This window comes from Chrysochloris asiatica, unplaced genomic scaffold (assembly GCF_000296735.1).
Source record: "Chrysochloris asiatica unplaced genomic scaffold, ChrAsi1.0 scaffold00207, whole genome shotgun sequence".
Taxonomy (NCBI): Eukaryota; Metazoa; Chordata; class Mammalia; order Afrosoricida; family Chrysochloridae; genus Chrysochloris; species Chrysochloris asiatica.
The window spans coordinates 65,449-83,626 of record NW_006408725.1 but is presented as its reverse complement, the minus strand read 5'-3'; the positions used below and the strand labels follow the sequence as shown (position 1 = coordinate 83,626).

The 18,178-nt window shown below is 43.6% G+C and overlaps 1 protein-coding gene across 1 annotated transcript in view; it reads left to right on the top strand.

The window, feature by feature from the left end:
• The window catches only part of CREG1 (cellular repressor of E1A-stimulated genes 1), a gene marked incomplete at its 3' end in the record, with an annotated part of 116,483 nt that overhangs the window by 46,021 nt on the left and 52,284 nt on the right, over nt 1-18,178 (top strand). The gene's annotated exons all lie outside the window — the stretch shown is intronic.

The window sequence follows — 18,178 nt, the reverse complement described above, 5'->3', positions numbered from 1 at the left end:
GACCTATATAAAATATACAAATGCTTTCTGGACAAAATGAATCTTATCCATTTTCTTTGGGTTTCTCAGTGGGAACAATAAAGCTTGCTATACAAAAGGTTGGCAAAGAGGATTATTCTCTCTGTTTCTATTAAGCATAGAAGCTTCAAAGAACAGCTCAGAAAGTCAAATAATTGTATCCACCGCTGCTCACCCATCCATCTCCCTGCTGACCTGGTCTGTGAAATCCTCTTTAGAAACTTGACCAACGCTCACCTGTCCAGAACAAGTGTGGAATTGTTAAATTTCCCCACCCATAATTCCATGAGGGAGTCTGCTATAGAGCAAATTCCTTCCATTCAGCAAGATGGCTCTTCAGGGAATAGCTCTTTGGGGGTGGAGTGTGCTTCTGATTTTCAAAGCTTTGTAATCTCATCTTGCAGTGGGCGCTACCTGGAAACCAGAATGGATTGTGAATAGATTCAGAATCACAAAATCTTGTTATCCTAAGGGGCCAGTGGGTGGGATGTGGAGGGAAAGATTTAGGGAGCACGGTTTGATCTTTAAGGCAGTCACTTGATGTCTTTGGTTTGAAAACACATTCGCCAGTTACTTGTGATGACTCTAAATACAAAATCTCACATTTGAAACTGATCTAGTTTCTGGTTTGGTTCCCAGCCATAACTTCCTCAGGAAATTCCTATCAGCCATTTTGAAGAACACAAAATGGCACCTAAATACTAAGGGATAAGGAGAGGATTTGGCTATTTAGAACTTTTTTTTTTTTTTTTTTTTCAATTTGAGGTTGGACATTTTACTCTAGCAATAAAAAAATAAATAAACAAATAAAAAATTACCTCCCAAATTGACCAAGCATCTAAAATTCAGTACAGAATGATCACCAAAGAAAGATGGTTTTAAGTGGCTGGGTCCTCACTATAGTCAGAAAAGAGGACTAGTTTGCTGGGGTTTGGATGTTGTTCTTCTTGTATAGTCCCTTCAAACCTAGACTTTATTTCAGCCATGGTCTTTCTCAACCAAGTTTCACCTGTGTCAGAACCTCTTTCTCTCCCATCATTTCCATTCCTTTTCTTCAAAGGATTAAAATCATAGTAATAATCCTCTCCAAGTGAATAATCAATAAGTCACATTTATGGGATTTTGAATTATGCAAATTCAAAATAGTATAACACAAAAAAATTAATGAATCTTACTTTATGGACTATATTCAAAATAATGTCACTCTTATTTAACATTTATTTCTATGAGAAGTCAATCTGAATTTTGCAAAGTCTCTGGCAATGTTCTTCTCATACAACGTGTATCTACAAAGAAATCAGAAGTGGCTTGTGGCCATATCATAATTAGACCAGGGTGAGGATGAGGGTGAAGCCAATGAACTTATCTTTAGTGATCAGAATAGTAGATGGTAAACAACATCTGGGAAGATGTTCTATGAGCAGAGTAGGTTAAGTTGGTATGTCAGAGTCATGGGATATTTGAGCTAGAGAGGATCATGCTGTTATTAGGTGCTGTCAAGTCAATTTCAACTCACAGTGACCTCACATGGCAGAGCAGAATGGTTTCATAGAGGTCTCTAGATTGTAATCTTTATGAAAACCGATTGCCAGGTCTTCCTTCCTGGGGGCCGCTGGGTGGGCTTGAGCTGCCAACTTTTCGGTTAACAACCGAGGGCTTAATCATTGATTCACCAGTACTATTTTGAAAGGCTTATAGATCATTTCTCTACCCTGGCATCCCATTCCTGACAAAGAAGAGCGGATAAATGCCTTTTTGTGACAATAACTCAATGATATCTCTGACTTCTCTACTGAGGCTGTCGAAGACCATGGTGGTTATAAAGACAGTAACCCAGTAACTCTAGTCTCGTGTAGCCAATCAATCTTCTAGTAATGATACAACAGTGGTCGTGGAGTCTATCCCAACTCCTGGTGACCCCATGTATGTCAACGTAAAACTATGCTCCAGAGAATTTTCAGCGACTGGTTTTCCATAAGTGGCTTGCCAGGTCTTTTTTCTGATGTATCTCTGGGTGAACTGGACCTTCAACCTTTGGGTTAGCAGACAAGCATATTAACAAGTTACACCACCCAGGGACTCTGAACTGGTAATCTACTTCCAAAAAATTAGTCATTGAAAACCCTGTGGACCACAGGTCTACACAGAATCATCTCAGTAGAAACTGGTTGGTATTTTAGGAACAGACTTGGCCAATGACTGCAGGAGCTGGTTGGTATATAAGTACCTAGTTTGCCTTGTCCCTCAGGGGAGGTAACTCTGGGGTATCTGTTCTATATTGTTTCCAGAATGTGCTGGCATCATTAAGCTCCAATTGTTGGCAGTAGTAAAGCTCCCTGTATCGATTTCCTTCCCCATACACCTATCCAAGTCTCCTGGGATCTCTCAAATGAACTACCTGCACTTGAATCTTTGCCTCAGCTTCTGCTTCTGGAAGAACCCAAATTAAGACACCTTTTAAAAGATGGCACCTCAGAAGTAGAGATATTGAGAAACGTTTCTAACACCATGCAACAAGTTCCTTGCAGAAATAGTGATTTGAGTCAGCATCTTAATTTCTTAACCTAAACACAAGAATATACATTTCAACTTTCCCTAAGACTATCTGTCCAAGTTGTTTCTATGATGTTTCAATGATTTGTTTTGCACACTGGTAACCCATCACCATGATATGGTTCAAAGAGGATGGAGAAGAAGCGTACCAAAACATACAATGAATGCACAGGGGTCTTTGCCATTGGAGAACCCTGGAGGCCCAATGCTTAAGTGCTGTACTGCCAACTTAAAGATTGGCAGTTTGAACTCACCCAGAAGCTCTGACAATCTGGTCCCATAAAGACTGCAGCCTAGAAGTTCTACTCTGTCACACTGGGTTGCTGTGAGTCAAAACAGACTCAATGGCACCTAACAGCAATGATAGCTGTTCAGAAAAGCATACTTCCAGAAAAGGCAGAGACGTTCTTTTCCAGCTTGGTTGACCGTCACACCTCAGCTGAAATAACTGACATAGACGATGGGGTTGCTGAGTTAGCTCGACCTCCTCCCACCTTCAGAAGGTGGAATGAATACATGTCAGAAAGGAAGGGGCCTCTCATCTCGGGAGCACCGGGGTTACCCTTTAGAAAAACATCGCCAGCACATTCTGCAATCTCGAAATGAATCGGAATGGCAATTCAAGCAGCAGGGCTATCTCTGTTCTTCTGCTTGCTCCAGCTCTGACACAGTGGTCTGACCGGACGGGGATCCTCACAGGGGGACAGGCGATGGGGGCAGCTGTCACTGGTCCCACCTGCCTTTTGTGTGGTCTCCTTGGGGGGGGAAGGTGAAGGAAACAAACAGAGAAGTTGTGTTTTCAGGTCACAGCTGCCAGGGACCCCAGCTGTGAAGACAGGTGGTCCCAGCTCAGTTCTGAGTTTACAAAGCTTCGAGCATGTTCTCCTTGGGAAGAGTCACTAGGAATCAAACATTGTTCCATGTAGCCTTCTGCAGTCCGTGAGCATTTGAGAAATTGATGCATGAGCCCTGATTCATAAGAAAAGCCTGTGCCTGTGTTTAAATTGAAGCAAAGTGATTAAGTAACTTTTTATTTCATTAAGTACATTTTAATTCTAAGCAAGCCCTGTTTTTTTGTTTTACAAATGAATATAGGCCAAGACTAGGATGACCTTGACCTACCATTGCAAGATTATAGTGTGTGTACCTGTAGGTTAGGAGACAAGGGAGGGGCAGGATCTTGTGATCTTTTAATTAATGGAGTTCCTGTGTAGTGCTAACAGGGTACACACAGGGTGACTATCCAGAAGTTTGAGGTTCAAGTCCCCAGAGGTGCCTCAGAAGCAAAGCCTAGTGGCCTGCTTCCAAAAACTCAGTCACTGAAAACCCTACAGAGCACACATAGGATGCATTCTGTAACAACTGCTTTTGATGGGAGAAAAGATTTATTTTATTTTTCTGTTAGCAGTCAGCATTTCAGAGGCGTTCTGGACCCATGGGGAGTGGCAGGTGGAGAGGGAGTGCCCTCACTGGCAGCAGCTCAGCTCTTACTCTACTGCTAGGAAATGACCAAGTCCTTGCCGAGGGAGCAGGCCACTCTGTCAGGTCTGGTCTTTGGCAAGGAGCCCAAAGGAGAAATAATCACATCACTATAAGGAAAGATTTTCATTGATTTCAGGTCCCTTTCCCTGTTGTCAACTCTTCCACTTAACTTTAGCTTCCATCTCTAGTGGCATGTGTTCCACACCTATCTATGGCAGAGCCAGCAGTTCAGTGGAAGGAGGTGATCTGCTCTCATAAAGATCACAGCCTAGAGGGCAGTTCTACTCTGCCACATGGGATAGCTCTGCGACCGAATCGACAGGACAACAACTACCACCAACACCAAAACCCACCTGGTGTTTTCATATACCTTCCCATCTTATAGCACATTTAATATTATAACCAAAACTCTTAGAGATGAAGAGATCTGTCCCTGTACAGGCAGCTTATCAGTGGTGTAGGAGTCTCTGGGGCATGCCCTGTCCAGGGGCTGCCTGTGCTGAGTCCCACCAGTAAGATGACTGTGAATAGAGGAGTCAGCAGAGGAACAGAGTGTTAATATTGGGTGCTGATGTCAGATCTGAGTCACTCCTCTGTGTGAAAGAGGCTACAGGAAGACAAGGGTGTCTCCCCATAAGACTGTATGCCAGACCTGCCTCAGGCCTTCTCCCAGGGAGGGGCACAGTGACCACCACAACCTGTAGCCAGCACCCAAGGCAACCATTTGCAGTTGCTTGGGTCCCACACACTCCTATGTATTGACAGTGTCTGCTGCTGACCGAGGGCTGCCTGTAAACATTTAATGGGTGTTAAACAGTTATAATAGCTAGTTAGTGCCATCAAGTTGGTTCCAATTCATATTGACCCTGTTTCTTAGGAGTGGCTTGCAGTTAGCAGTCCAGTGCTTATCCTACAGCACCACACCAATTAGTCCTAGGAAAAACCTGTTCTCTGGTCAAATCTCCTTGTCTGGACTAATGTGTAACACTAGCTTTAATTATAGAGGAAGAGCTTTTTCTCAGAATCTTCTCCATCCTTCTCCAACCTTCTCCCTTGGATGGCTAAGAGCATGAGTTCCAGAATTACATTTTGTTGTTATTATTATTGGCTAGAGTTGGCCCCTGACTCTTGGGGACTCTTGCTCAGTAGAATACAATGCTGCAAGTCCATGATCAGTTGCAGATGGAACCATTGTGAAGCATCAGGTTTTCATCATCCTTCCTAGTCTGTCTTAGTCAGGAAGCTCTGATGGAACCTGTTCAACATTGCACAATACACAAGTCTCCACTAACAGAGGACTGGCGTCTGCGTATGAGATGAATTGGCTGGGAATTGAACTTGAGTTTCCCACATGAAACTCAAGAATTTTGCCCTTGCGACACCACTGACTCACATAAAGTTGTTGTTTTTTGTTGTTAAGTGCTGTCGAGTCGATTCCGACTCATAGTGACCCAGTATAGGGTTTCTGAGGAGCGGCTGGTGGGTTTGAAATGTCAACCCTGTGGTTTGCAATTCAGTGCTGATCCTGTAGCCCCACACCAGCTGTAGGAGTTTAAATTCCACCTTCAATTCTTTTTGGCTATGTGTCCTTCAGGCAAATAAAGATCTGGGGTTCCTTGTCTGTATAATGTGGGTAATAATATCTACCTCAGAAGGGTTTTGTGAGCAACAAACTTTACACAGGCATACCTCATTTTGTTGCAATTTGCTTTATTGAGCTTTGCAGATTTTGTGCTTTTCACAAAGGGAAGCTTTATGGCATCCCTATGACAAGCAAGACTACCAGTCCCATTTTTCTAACATTATGTGTTCTCTTCATGTCTCATTTTGGTAATTCTCACAATATTTCCAACTTTTTCATAATGCTGTGGCACTATGATATAATGCAAGCAACTTTTATATGTACCGAAACACCAAAAAATTCAAGTGACTTGCTTTATTGCGGTGATCTGCAGCCAAATCTGCAGTGTCTCTGAGGCATGCTTATAATGCAGGTGCCCAGCACACAAATATTCAGTATAGGCTGGTCACTAAGATCACAGCACTGGGACACTGTTAGTTACTGACTCAGACCATCAGCTAAGTCTTGTATTATTAATTAGCTCCTCATGTATTTACACTTGTTTTCTCAACTGAACAATTCGTGAGGCAGGGTTCCTGACAGATCTTTGCATCCTCTAGAGAAAGGGACTCTGGTGGTGCAGTGGATTAAACATGTGGCTGCTAATTGAATGCTTGTTGGTTTGAGAAAGACCTGTCAGCCTGCTTCCAGAATGATTACAACCCTATGAGGCAGTTCTACTGTCACATAAGTCACTGTGAGTTGAAACTGACTGTATATCATCCAACAATAATATGCACCTAAAGTATTTACCAAGGAGCTCTGGTAGCATAGTGGTTACGAATCTGGCTGCGAACCTCAAGGTCAACAGTTTGAAACTACCAGCTGTTCTGCGGGAGAAAGATGGGGTGTTCTGCTCCTGTAAAGATTTATAGCCTCAGAAACCTGTACAGGGTGGCTATGAGCCAGAACCGACTCCATGGCACACAGCCACCAAAGTATTTACCATTGCCCTTTTTGAATGGTTAGCTTCTCTTTGGCACTGTGGGTTAATGCACCAGACTGAAAAGCCATTTGAACTGCAAAGACGGTGGTTCAAGCTCACCAGCTGCTCCTTGGAAACCCTATACAGGGTCGCTATGGGTCGGAACTGACTCAATGGCACTTCACAACAACAACAAGCAGGATCTCAATAGTGAATACATGAAGCTTTGTGGCCCATATGGTCTCGGTTACAACGACTCAACTCTGCTATTACAGCATAAAAGCAGCCAGAGACAATACATAAATGAATGAACATAGCTAGGTTCTAATAAACTTTATTTATAGGAAGAAGCAGCAGACCAGATGTAGCCTACAGGTCATACTTGGCCAACTCCTGGGTCCAAATCTCCCTCCACCGCTTCTTGCGCCCCAGCCTTCCTTCTCTGCTTTTGAGAGGAGGCCTGCATAATATACAGACCTTCCCATCCCCCAGCACCAGGAACACACTGAAATGTCTGCCCTAGGCAGCCACACTGCTATGTGGATGGGTGGCTTCAATAGTTAGTACAGGGTCATCTTAAAGGAAAAATGACACTATTTGTTGGGGAAGCCTCTTCAAGGCCAATAATCCTCTCCCTAGAGTGAAATGGAAAACCAAACCTGCATTTGTTATTATTCTCTGATTTGCTCTGTTCATGAAGATTGAGTCATAAGAGTTTCTGTTCTCAGGAACTCACAGCACTTCACAATGCATAACTCATGAACCCTCAGAATACTTCTGCTCTGCATAACAGGCCTTTACAGGCAAGAGAGGTAGTTATGAGAAACTCTATGTGAGAGTGGCTAAGAACGCTTAGAGATCATCAGATAAAAGCTCATAAACAACACAGGTACATATGTGGCCACCTCTCTAGTTCATAACAGAAGCCCTAGTTGTACTTCTCTCTTTCTCTTTACATTGGCACCAATGATGTGGAGAAACCTAGTAATAAGAACCCTCCTGGTAGTGCGTGCAGTGGATTAAGCATTGGACTGCGAACTGAAAGGTTGGTGGTTAGAAGCCACCAGCAGTCCCAGTCGGGCTCTGTAATGATTTACTGCCTTGAGACCCTGGTGGGGCAGTTCTAGTCTGCCCTATGGGGTCGCTGTGAGTTGAAATCAATTTGACAGCAGTGGGTTTGATATTTTGGTTTACAGCCCCCTGGGGAAGGAATCCTCTGTGTGACAGTCATTGTTAGGTTGGCGGTGGTGGTTATGTGCTGTCAAGTTAGTTCTGACCCATAGCGGCCCTGTATAGGGTTTCTGAGGAGCGGCTGGTGAGCTTGAACCGCCAACCTTGCAGTTTAAGCCAACTTTGCAGTCCAGTGCATTAACCCGCACTGCCACACCAGGACTCAGTGAGGTGCAATTTGTGTAGTCCTGCCATGTACTTGTACATAAATGACTTCGTGAAAAACCCCTCAGCTCTGTGGGATGTGTAGGTATGTTTTTTACTGATAGAAAAACTAAAGCTGAAAGAAGTTACGTGAATTGCCCAAGCTCTCCACACCAGTTAGTGGTAGAACTGGAATTTGAATTCCGTTCTTCTGGATCTACAGCCAAGCTCTTCTGCTACACAGATATATCTGAGCAGATTGTGGATTTACCGGTGACTTGTAGGGGAGAATTATTGCGGGGGCGCGGGCAGCTTATAGAAAAGAATATACGATCCTAAAATTTGCATGTGAACTTCTATTATTACACATACTTTTTACATTTTCTGTTTTTTCCTTTCAGAGGTTCAATTTTCCATTCCTGGTTTTAATCCATAGAAAGGCTAAGTAAATTCTGTGGGCTGTAACTGAATAAAGGAAACTGGAAAAAATATATATACATTGGTCAGGGCTAAATCGTATACAGTTTAACTCTAACCCTGATTTCCCAGGAATGAAACAGCTGCTCTTTCTGATATGCGGGTAGTCTCCAGGTGACTCAGATCACTCTTGAGTGAGTATTTGGAGCAGAGTTTCTTAGCCTGTGCACGATGCCATTTGAGGCTAGATCATTCTTTGTCATGAAAGCTGGCCTGTGCTTTGTAGGAAGTATAACAGTATCCCTGACCTCTATCCACTAGATGCCATAGCACCCCAGTCATGACACCCCAACATGTCTTTGTTATTGTTGCTAAGTGTTGTCAAATCGGTTCCAACTTATAGCCATCCAGCATAGGGTTTCCAAGGAGTGGCTCATGGGTTTGACCTTGTGGTTAGCAGTCCAGTACTTATCTTATTCCTTGGGGGACAAAAATTGTCCCTGGCTGGGGACTTGCTTAATTCCTCATTTTTGTTGGCCAGTCATTCAGTGATTAATCAGGCCATAATGGACGGTACAGTCTGCTTTCATTCTGATCGTTAAAATAAACAGGAAGCTACCAGCTGATCTATTGCTAAGCACTTGTTTCCAAAAAATTATATGAAACCTCAGGGTTCCCTGTGACGTGGCTTTTGGAAAGACTCTTTCCAAGAGGCTCAGCTATAAACCACATTGAGTGCAGACTGTCCTCACTTGTCTGTTTTCCACCTGAATTTCTGAAAGCAGGAAGTGGAAAATGCATAGGTTTACAAGACAATCAAACCTAAAGTAAAATTCTGGCTTTACCACAATTTAGCTATGTTATGTTGGGCAAGTTACCTATTGTTGTTAGTACTGTCAAGTTATTTTGATTTATAGAAATCCTGTAAGTATAGGGTTTCCAAGGAGCAACTGGTGGGTCTGAACTGCCAACCTTTGGTTTACAGTCCAGTGCTTATACCACATAGCACTAGGACTCCTGACCTCTCTGAAGCTGTCTTTCCCTTTATGAACTGAAGATAACTATGCCTATCTTGAAGGCGTCCTGGTGGTATGTGGGTTACTTTAGTGGGCTGCTAACTGTAGTTTGAGGTACACCAGCCACTCCGTGGGAGAAAGATGAGGCTTTCTGCATCTGTAAAGATCTACAGCCTTGGAAACCCTATACAGAAGTCACTATGAGTCGGAGCCGACTCTACGGCATACCACCACCTCCACCACCATGGAGTGTTGTTGGGAAAATTCACAATAATTTATGTGAAGGACTTAGATAAAACCAGGCACAGAATAGTGATTTAATGAATGGTTTCTGTTACTGTAAATGAGTAAATTAATGAATGAATAAAAAAGAAAAGCCAAGTGAATAGTGCTGAGATGTCTCCATAGCATTTCTGATGACTGACTTTCTAGAAGTAGATCACCAGTCCTTTCTTGGGAGGTACCTCAGAGTGGCCTTTTGGTTAATAGCAGAGCAGGTTAACTATTTGAACCATCATTGCCTGTTAGGAGATGGGTTAGGCCTGAGACAAATGCATGCATTTACTTGACCAGTAAAGCCAAGGGTGAAACTGTGAAGATTTTTTTGGCACTTTCTTCCCCTTCCTGCAGCATAGAATCTGTGCTTTGTAAAGGACCTGTGTCCCAATCCCTTTATTTCACTGGTTCTGAGAAGGGAGGAGGCAGCATCATTACCAGTTGTAACTGGTCACTGATCCAAAAAAAAAAATGTGGGTGGAATTCCAGTCATGACTGGGTGGGTGTTCCTTAAAGAGAGAGTGCTGAACTTGTTTCAGAGCAGAGTTTGTGATCCTGACTCTCAGCCCAATACTCTGCCTGCTCAGGATACCTACCTCTTACTGTATCTTATGCTAACTCGAAATCCTAGGATAACAGGTATTCTAAGGGATCAGTACTGTTTCCAAATCAAATACCAACAACATTTGATTTTTTTATATCTTATTTACTTAACACTGCTCCTAACAGTAGTCATTATTTATCACTAAGAAAGGGTTCCCCTGCCCAGAATACTAAAGAAAATGAAAAATAAACAAAATACAACCTACTGCTGGTGGTGTGCCATGGAGTCGGTTCCGACTCATAGCGACCCTGTACAGGGTTTCCGAGGCTGTAAATCTTTGTGGGAGCAGAAAGTCTCATCTTTCTCCTGTGGAACAGCTGGTAGTTTCAAACTGCTGACCTTGAGCTTGGCAACCCGACTCATAACCACTGCGTGCTACCAGAGACATTAGCAATTCCACTGCATCTTATTTAAAATTGAATGGACTTTATTTCCTGCTTTTAGAACCTTTTAAAATAACTTTAAAAGATCATTATTTGGATATTTACAAAATCAAAACATATTTACTTTGGAAACTGTAAAAAAGAATACAGAGAAAAAATAGAAATCATGTTTTTTTATAACCAAGACTCATTAGTATGTGGCTGACTATCCTTCAAGGCTTAAATGCATGCATTTAGTTTTGTAACATTTTTTCAGGTAATAATAAATCATGGACATCTTTCTATGTTGTTAGATTTTTTTCTATCTAATTTTCAGTGCCTAGAGTATGGTAATTTATTTTACCACTGCCTACTGCTGGACATTTAGATGGCTTCCCATTTGAGGTCCTATGGATAGTACTGTTGTGGTCATTCCTGTGCATACACCTATGGGTATTTCCTTGAGACAAATTCCCAGCAGTAAAGCTGATGGATCTCCCCTCCCTGTCAGTGTCTCAGGTCTTGAGACCTGCTCTCGGTGGATGTGTGGCATGGTCCCCATCACATCTTTCCTTCCAAAGAACAGAGCTCCCTGACCTTACGCAGCTGTGGCCATCAAGTCCAAGAAAGTTTTCTAGTGTTGCCCTTAGTTACCGAGTGCTAGTATAAGACCAGTACCACAGGTGTGTGACTTTACAGAAGATTCATTCATTTTCTCACAGGCCTAGAGGCTAAAATTCTAAATCAGGGTCTCAGCCATGCTGATTCCTTCCTTGGTTCCTTGACTTATAGATGATCCTTATGTGGCATCTGTCTTTTCCTTATAAGTTTCTCTGTGTCCAATTTGCTCTTCAAATAACTTGGAGTTCTGGTAGTGTAGTGGTTACGAGTCGCTGCTAACCTCAAGGGCAGCAGTTCAAAACTACCAGCGGTTCCAAAGGAGAAAGATAAGGTTTTCTGCTCCTGTAAAGATTTACAGTCTTGGAAACCTTATGCAAGGTCACTATGAGTCGGAACCAATTCCACAGCACATAACCACCACCACCACCACCACCACCAAAATTTAGAAGTGTTTAGATTTAGAACTCACCCTTCTGGGGTACGTACAATTAACATAACAAAGAAAAACCCTATTTCTAAACAACTCTGTTACGGGAGCAGAAAGCCTCATCTTTCTTCTGTGGAACAGCGGGTAGTTTCAAACTGCTACCCAACTCGTAACCACTGCGCTACCAGAGATCCTTCAAAAAGTTGGGGGTACCTTTAGGTCATCGAGCCTACTTCTCTCCCAGTATAGCTGTCATTCAACAGCATCTTTGACAGATGGAAATCTACACCTTTTGAAACACTTCTATGTTCCACTATCCTTAGACTCACTCTCTGCTTTATTACATAATTCTTACCATGCAAGAAACCCTGCTACTACTGCTATTTACTCACCTATTTACTCAACAAACATTCAATACCTACTACATGGCAAGAGTCCTGGTGTGGCACTGTGGGTTAATGCGCTGGTCAGCACAATTGGTTTGAACCTTAAGGTTGGCAGTTCAAGCTCACCAGTCGTTCCTCAGAAACCCTATGTTGTTGTTGTTGTTAAGTGCCGTCGAGTCGGTTCCGACCCATAGCGACCCTGTACAGGGTTTCCGAGGGTGTAAATCTTTATGGGAGTAGAAAGCCTCATCTTTCTCCCATGGAGCAGCTGGTAGTTTCGAACCGCTGACCTTAAGGTTCGCAGCCCGATTCGTAACCACTACGCTACCAGAGCTCCTTCAATTCAGAAACCCTATACAGGGTCATTATGGGTTGGAACTGACTCAACAACACTTAACAACAACAACATGCCAGGAATAATTCTAGGTGCTTTTTTGGAGGAGTCGGGGTGCAGAGTGAATGCAAAAAGCTGACAACAAAACAAATCCCTGGCCACATAGAGCTAATATTCCAAAGACAGAGACAATCAACAAAATACATAAATAAATGAAATAAACAGTAGGGTTGTGACAGGTGCTAAGAAGAAAACTAAAGCAGGGAAGGTGCATAGAGAAGATGGGTAGGGAGGTGCAGTTTTAGATAACGTGTTCAGGAAAGTCCTTGCTGCCAAGGTACCGGTAGAGTCAAGGCCAGATGGAAGCCAATGAGCAAGCCAAGTGGAGGTCTTGGAGGAGGCCAGGGGAAAGCAGTACAAAGATGGTAGAACAGCATGTTTGATGTTTCATGCACCAATAAGGACACAACCATGCTGTCTAGAGTGGACTAAGTGAGGGGGTGACCAGTAGGAATTCAGGGCAGAGGTACTATATTCCAGTAGAGGTAGACTAGGAGAGTGACAATTGTGTATGAACTTAAAGGGACATTTTACTCCAAACAAAATGGAAGTCAAGGATTCAGTGTAGAAAACAGGTACAGCAGGATTGCTCTAGCTGCTGAGTTGAGAATTTACTGAAGAGGGGTAAGTATTATTTAGATAGTTAACATAGGGCCTAAAACCCTTTCCCTCTGATAGATGAGTACAACAACTATCCCCCACAACAGCTACCACTGCCACTAGACAATCACTCAACCAGTGCCTGCTATTGCATTCATTTTTCACAACAACCCTATTTATAAATGAACTTAGGTCCAGATAGCTCAATCACATAACTAGTATGTAACCAGCCAGAAGTCAAGTCTAGGACTGCGTTGCTCCAAAGCCAGTGATCATTATCACTGTGGTTGTTGGAAGCTTTTTTCTTGCACTAGACATTAAAGCTTCCTCTAAGACACTGTGAGAAGTCCACTGTAATCTTTCAGGTGGCCTGCTGAACCACCCACCCTCCCTCTCAGTATCTGCTCTCCTGTTGTGTGGGATCAGAGGGCCCAGGACTGCTCCAGGGATGCAAGTCCAAGAAATGTGTGTAAGAATCGAATTCTAGTCCCAACCTGGGCGAGTCATTTGTGCTCTCTGGACACCAGCTGTGTTTGCTGGAATACATCTCTAACCCTCTTTCCATCGCGAAAATCCAATGAGTCCATGGTCTGGTTATAATCATTACCTGTCCTTCATGTCTGGTTTTTGAAAAGTCCTTCATATCTAACACCCATTTCCTTAGTACATATTGCTGGAACATCTACTCTGGACTGGGGTTAGTAAACCTACTGCCATCAAGTCCATTCCGACTCATTGCAACATTCCAGGACACAGTAGAACTGCTGCATGAGGTTGCCAAGGCGGCAAATGTTTACAGGTGTACACTGCCTCATCTTTCTTCTGAGGAGCAACTGGTAGGTTCAAACTGCTGACCTTGCAGTTATCAGCCCAATGTTTAACCTACTGCACCACCAAGGCTCCTCTCACTGGGGTTAGTAGGAGATGCAACGTGCAAGGTGGAGTTCCTGCCCTCTGATGAACACCAATTCAAGATCTGATAAGATCCTTGTAACAATCCAGTGTCATGGATGGCATGGAAATCACAGAGCAAAATTGAAACCCAGGGACTGAGTGACTTCTCCCAAGGTTCTGCTCACATGAGTTTTATTGTTGTTGTTGTTAAGTGCCATCAAGTCAGTTCCAACCCATAGCGACCCTGTATAGGGTCTCCGAGGAGCCTCTGGTGAGCTTGAACTGCCAACCATGTGGTTCAAACCAACCTTGAAGTCGAGTGCTTATCCTATGGTGCCACACCAGGATTCAGCAAGACACACACAAGCATTGTGAAGATAGATTCTCAACCAATCCAACACAGATTCTAGTGCATTCAAAATATCTGGCTTATCTCATGTAGAAGGGGAACACTTGATGCTTTTAGAACGGATGGAAAAAATTCCTGATTCATCAGCAGAGGATTCTGACTTGAATGTGGCTATCAGCATAGACTGCAAATGACCTTTCAGAAAGTACATTGTATTTGCCAGCCACCTTTACCTCCAGCTTCTACCCTTTGCATCTTCCCAACCCAGTTATGTACCCTGCTTGTTCAGGTCTCCTGATAACTCTGGGAGGCTCAGTCCTGATGACTGTACCCTAACCCAAGCCTTGATCTCATGTTGTCGGCCTCTCGGGTCCCACAGCAGAGCCCCAAGAATAAGGTTCAGGGTGTGGATACCTACAGACACAACAAATGGAACAAACATAAAAGCATAACTGGACATTTACCTACCCTGGTTGGGCTTTACCTGCTTCTTTGCCTGACCAGGATAGGCATTTGGTAAAAGCTTCCCACATGAGTTAAAGATTTTGGACAAGTAAACCTAGCAGAGAGCCACCCAAGCTGAAGGTCTCTAGAATAAGGAGAATCTCAGAATTAGGAGACCTGCTTCTGGTTCTGGGCTCTGCCACTAACTAGTTGTGTGGTTTCAGGCTTGCTACTTGATACCTCTGGACCTGTTTTGTTCTATACAATTATGAAGGGCTTGGACAGAGATGATCGGAGAGGTCCCTTCTAGCACTGACACTCAGACATTCTGGAAAAGACAGGCAAGACATAGACATAAAAGTCCATATTAATGTCATGATACAACTTTGAGTCTGGATGCCTCCTTTTATCAAATTTGTCCCTCATTCCCTACTTATGCCACTATCAGCAGACTGATGATGGCCTTAGGAAGGGAAGGAAAAGACGAAGCCATGGAAAAGGAATGAATGGAGGAGGAAGGGAAGGAGAATTAGCTAGAAATATTGGGAGATAGGAATCCTGGTATGGCACTGTGGGTTAATGCATGGGACTGAAAAGTCGGTTTGAACTGCAAGGTCCACGGTTCAAGCTCACCAGTCTCTCCTTGAAAACTCTATACAGGGTTGCTATGGGTCAGAATTGACTCAATAGCACTTAATAACAACAACATTGGGTGATAATGAGTCTGGGCCCTGAAGCCAAATTATTGAGTTTCAAATCTCTGCTCTGTCACTTTCTATCTGTGTGACCTGGAGTCGGTCTCCGTACTTCACTGTCCCTATCTTTAAAATGGGTACAATGATACCTATCTCATATGGCTAGTGTGAGGCTCTGAAGACATAATGTATGTTAGCATTAATGCAGGGACAGACATAGTGACGGTGCTAAGTAACAGCTGTTTCTATATGATGGTGCTTTAACTGTGAAGCAGAAGGAGGGAAAATGGAGAAGAGGAGAAGACAGAAAGAAAGGGAGAAGGAAAATAGGACCAAAAGGTAGGCAAAGAGGGTAAAGGATGGCAAGGGATTGAGGGCAGCATCTAGAATGAGTCTGACTCAGAAAAAGAGTGATACGTATGGACTCTAAAAATTTCCCAACCTCTCCTCTCTCTCCCCTTCCACTCTGCCTCCATCAGATCGCCATGACATGCCCCTGGAACAATGCTTGTTATGACAGTGGGACTTATTCCTCAGGACTAACACCATCCTGGTGCCCCTGAATGAGTCCACCAACTCGATCTTCCCTCACACCCACCTGCAGGGTCTCTCTGAGATAGAACTGGGTAGTTTCCCACCTCCTACTAGGAGAGAACTGTCAGCTCAAGGAGTTGGGTCCCCCACCTGGGGGTAACCCTGCCTAGGGAGCTTGTTGATAATTTGAGGTTGAAGACAACAGCCTACGTGACCTGAGAGGAAAATTCCCCTCCCTGCTAGGCAAGAGGTTTCACAGAAGCTTGCCTGCCTGTTGTTTTCTTGCAATTTTTTTGTTTTGTTTATGTGCACAGAAGGTTCTAAATCTTTCAAGCTGTTACCTACATTTATCTGCCAAAACAGTGGAAAAAAGTTGGAGTCACACAAATAAGAAACAGCCAAGGGGAGAATAACAGAGAGAGGCAAGAGCTCCAGTTTCACTCAGTGCTACAAGGGCTAAACCTTTCCGATGGAAACTGAGCATCAACTCCTCACCTGTCCACCACCTGTCGCTGTTGGTCCCTCACCAATGTCAGCTGTGAACACACAGTGTTAGTGGCAAGCTGGTCACAGTACCTAGGACCATTTTAACACGTGCTTCTAACATTTTTTTTTAAAGGAATACCAAGCCCAGGATTTCAAAAATTATAGTATGTTTTGATGTTTGCATTGAACAATTATTTTGACATACACATAAAATGGAATGCCTACTTATATCAGTTTCTTCAGAAATAATGTCAAAATGAGGGCCGATGGAAAAGGAGAAGTGAAGATAGAAAGAAAATGAGAAGAAAAATGAAAGGGGATAGGGCAGGATGAGGGTAAAGAGTGGAAAAGGTTTGAGGTCAGCATCTGGAATGATGTTTATGGAAGCAGGTCAGGCCCACCAGGTGCACACACCAGCAACCTGCCACCCCATAGCAGACCCTGTCTGAACATATTTGCTGTGGAGACTCTATTGTTTTCTGCAGCCTGCATCTGCTGGGAGGGGCACAGTTCCTTATTTGTACCAGTAAGTCCGAAAAGAGGCAAGTTTGGAAACTAAACTAGCTCCACCCCTAAGGCTGAAAGGGAAGGTGCCCCTTCGAGGTCTGGCTGTCCCAACCCCTCAGCACGGACCCAGATCACAGACGGGGCCGGGTAACAGCCGGTCTTGTGTTTCATGCATTTTTAAAGCGATTTCGAAGGTGCAAACATATCACTGTTCTTTCATTTCAGGGAAACTGCCTGTGAGAAAGGGGGAGGTGGGGGAAACACTGAACCAGAGGGGGCTGCCTTAGGCTTTTGTGGAAACAAAGCTGTGGCTTCAGCAGCAGCTGGGCTCCTGACCTTTGAAAACAAAGGGACTGGAGCCCCTCAGCCTCCTCACATGGTCACTTCATGTTTTACAGACCCCTTAAAAGGATAGCAAGTCCCTGTACTGAATCTGGTGGGGTTTGCATCTCCAGCACCTCATTTTTCTGGGGAACAAAGAGTCCTCATGGTGTGGTGGGTCCTTGGTTGACCCCACGAACCGCTGCTGTAAAGATCAAGTCTCAGAGGCTTTAGCGGCCCTTCTACCTGTCCAAGAGGATTGCTCAGTCGGAATCAACTTGATGACTGCGGGTTTGGTTTGGGGTTTGGTTTTCCGCTAACGGGTCAAACTTCAATGGAATCCCACTACCAAACCAGATGAAAAGAAAGAAAAACTAAGCAGACCCGGACGAAATAAATAGGGCACTGCTATTATCTCAACAGACGGGTCACCTAAGCAGGCAAGAAATCTTTAACTAACCATACTTCCAGACACAAAATTCACTCCAACATCTCACTCTATTTGAATAAATATTTTCAAAGAAGATGATGTGGCAGCTCTCTTAGTTTTATGACTAGAGTGCTAATTTCTACATCATGTATATTTTAGATGGTCGTAAAGTACTCCTCGGAAACCCTATACAGGGTCGCTATGGGTCGGAACCGACTCAACAGCACTTCACAACAACAACAAAAGTACACAAAACCTCTAGCTATAAACAGAGTAAGGAGGGAAGTATCATTCTAGTAACTTTTCTTTATCTTTTTCATTTTTATTCCACAGTGACGCATCCCTCTTGGGAAAATCCTGCCCCAGATTTTTATTAGTCTTTTATAGGCTGTCGGGTATTAAAACTCCACAAATCAATTGCATGCTTCCCAGCCCGGCCTTT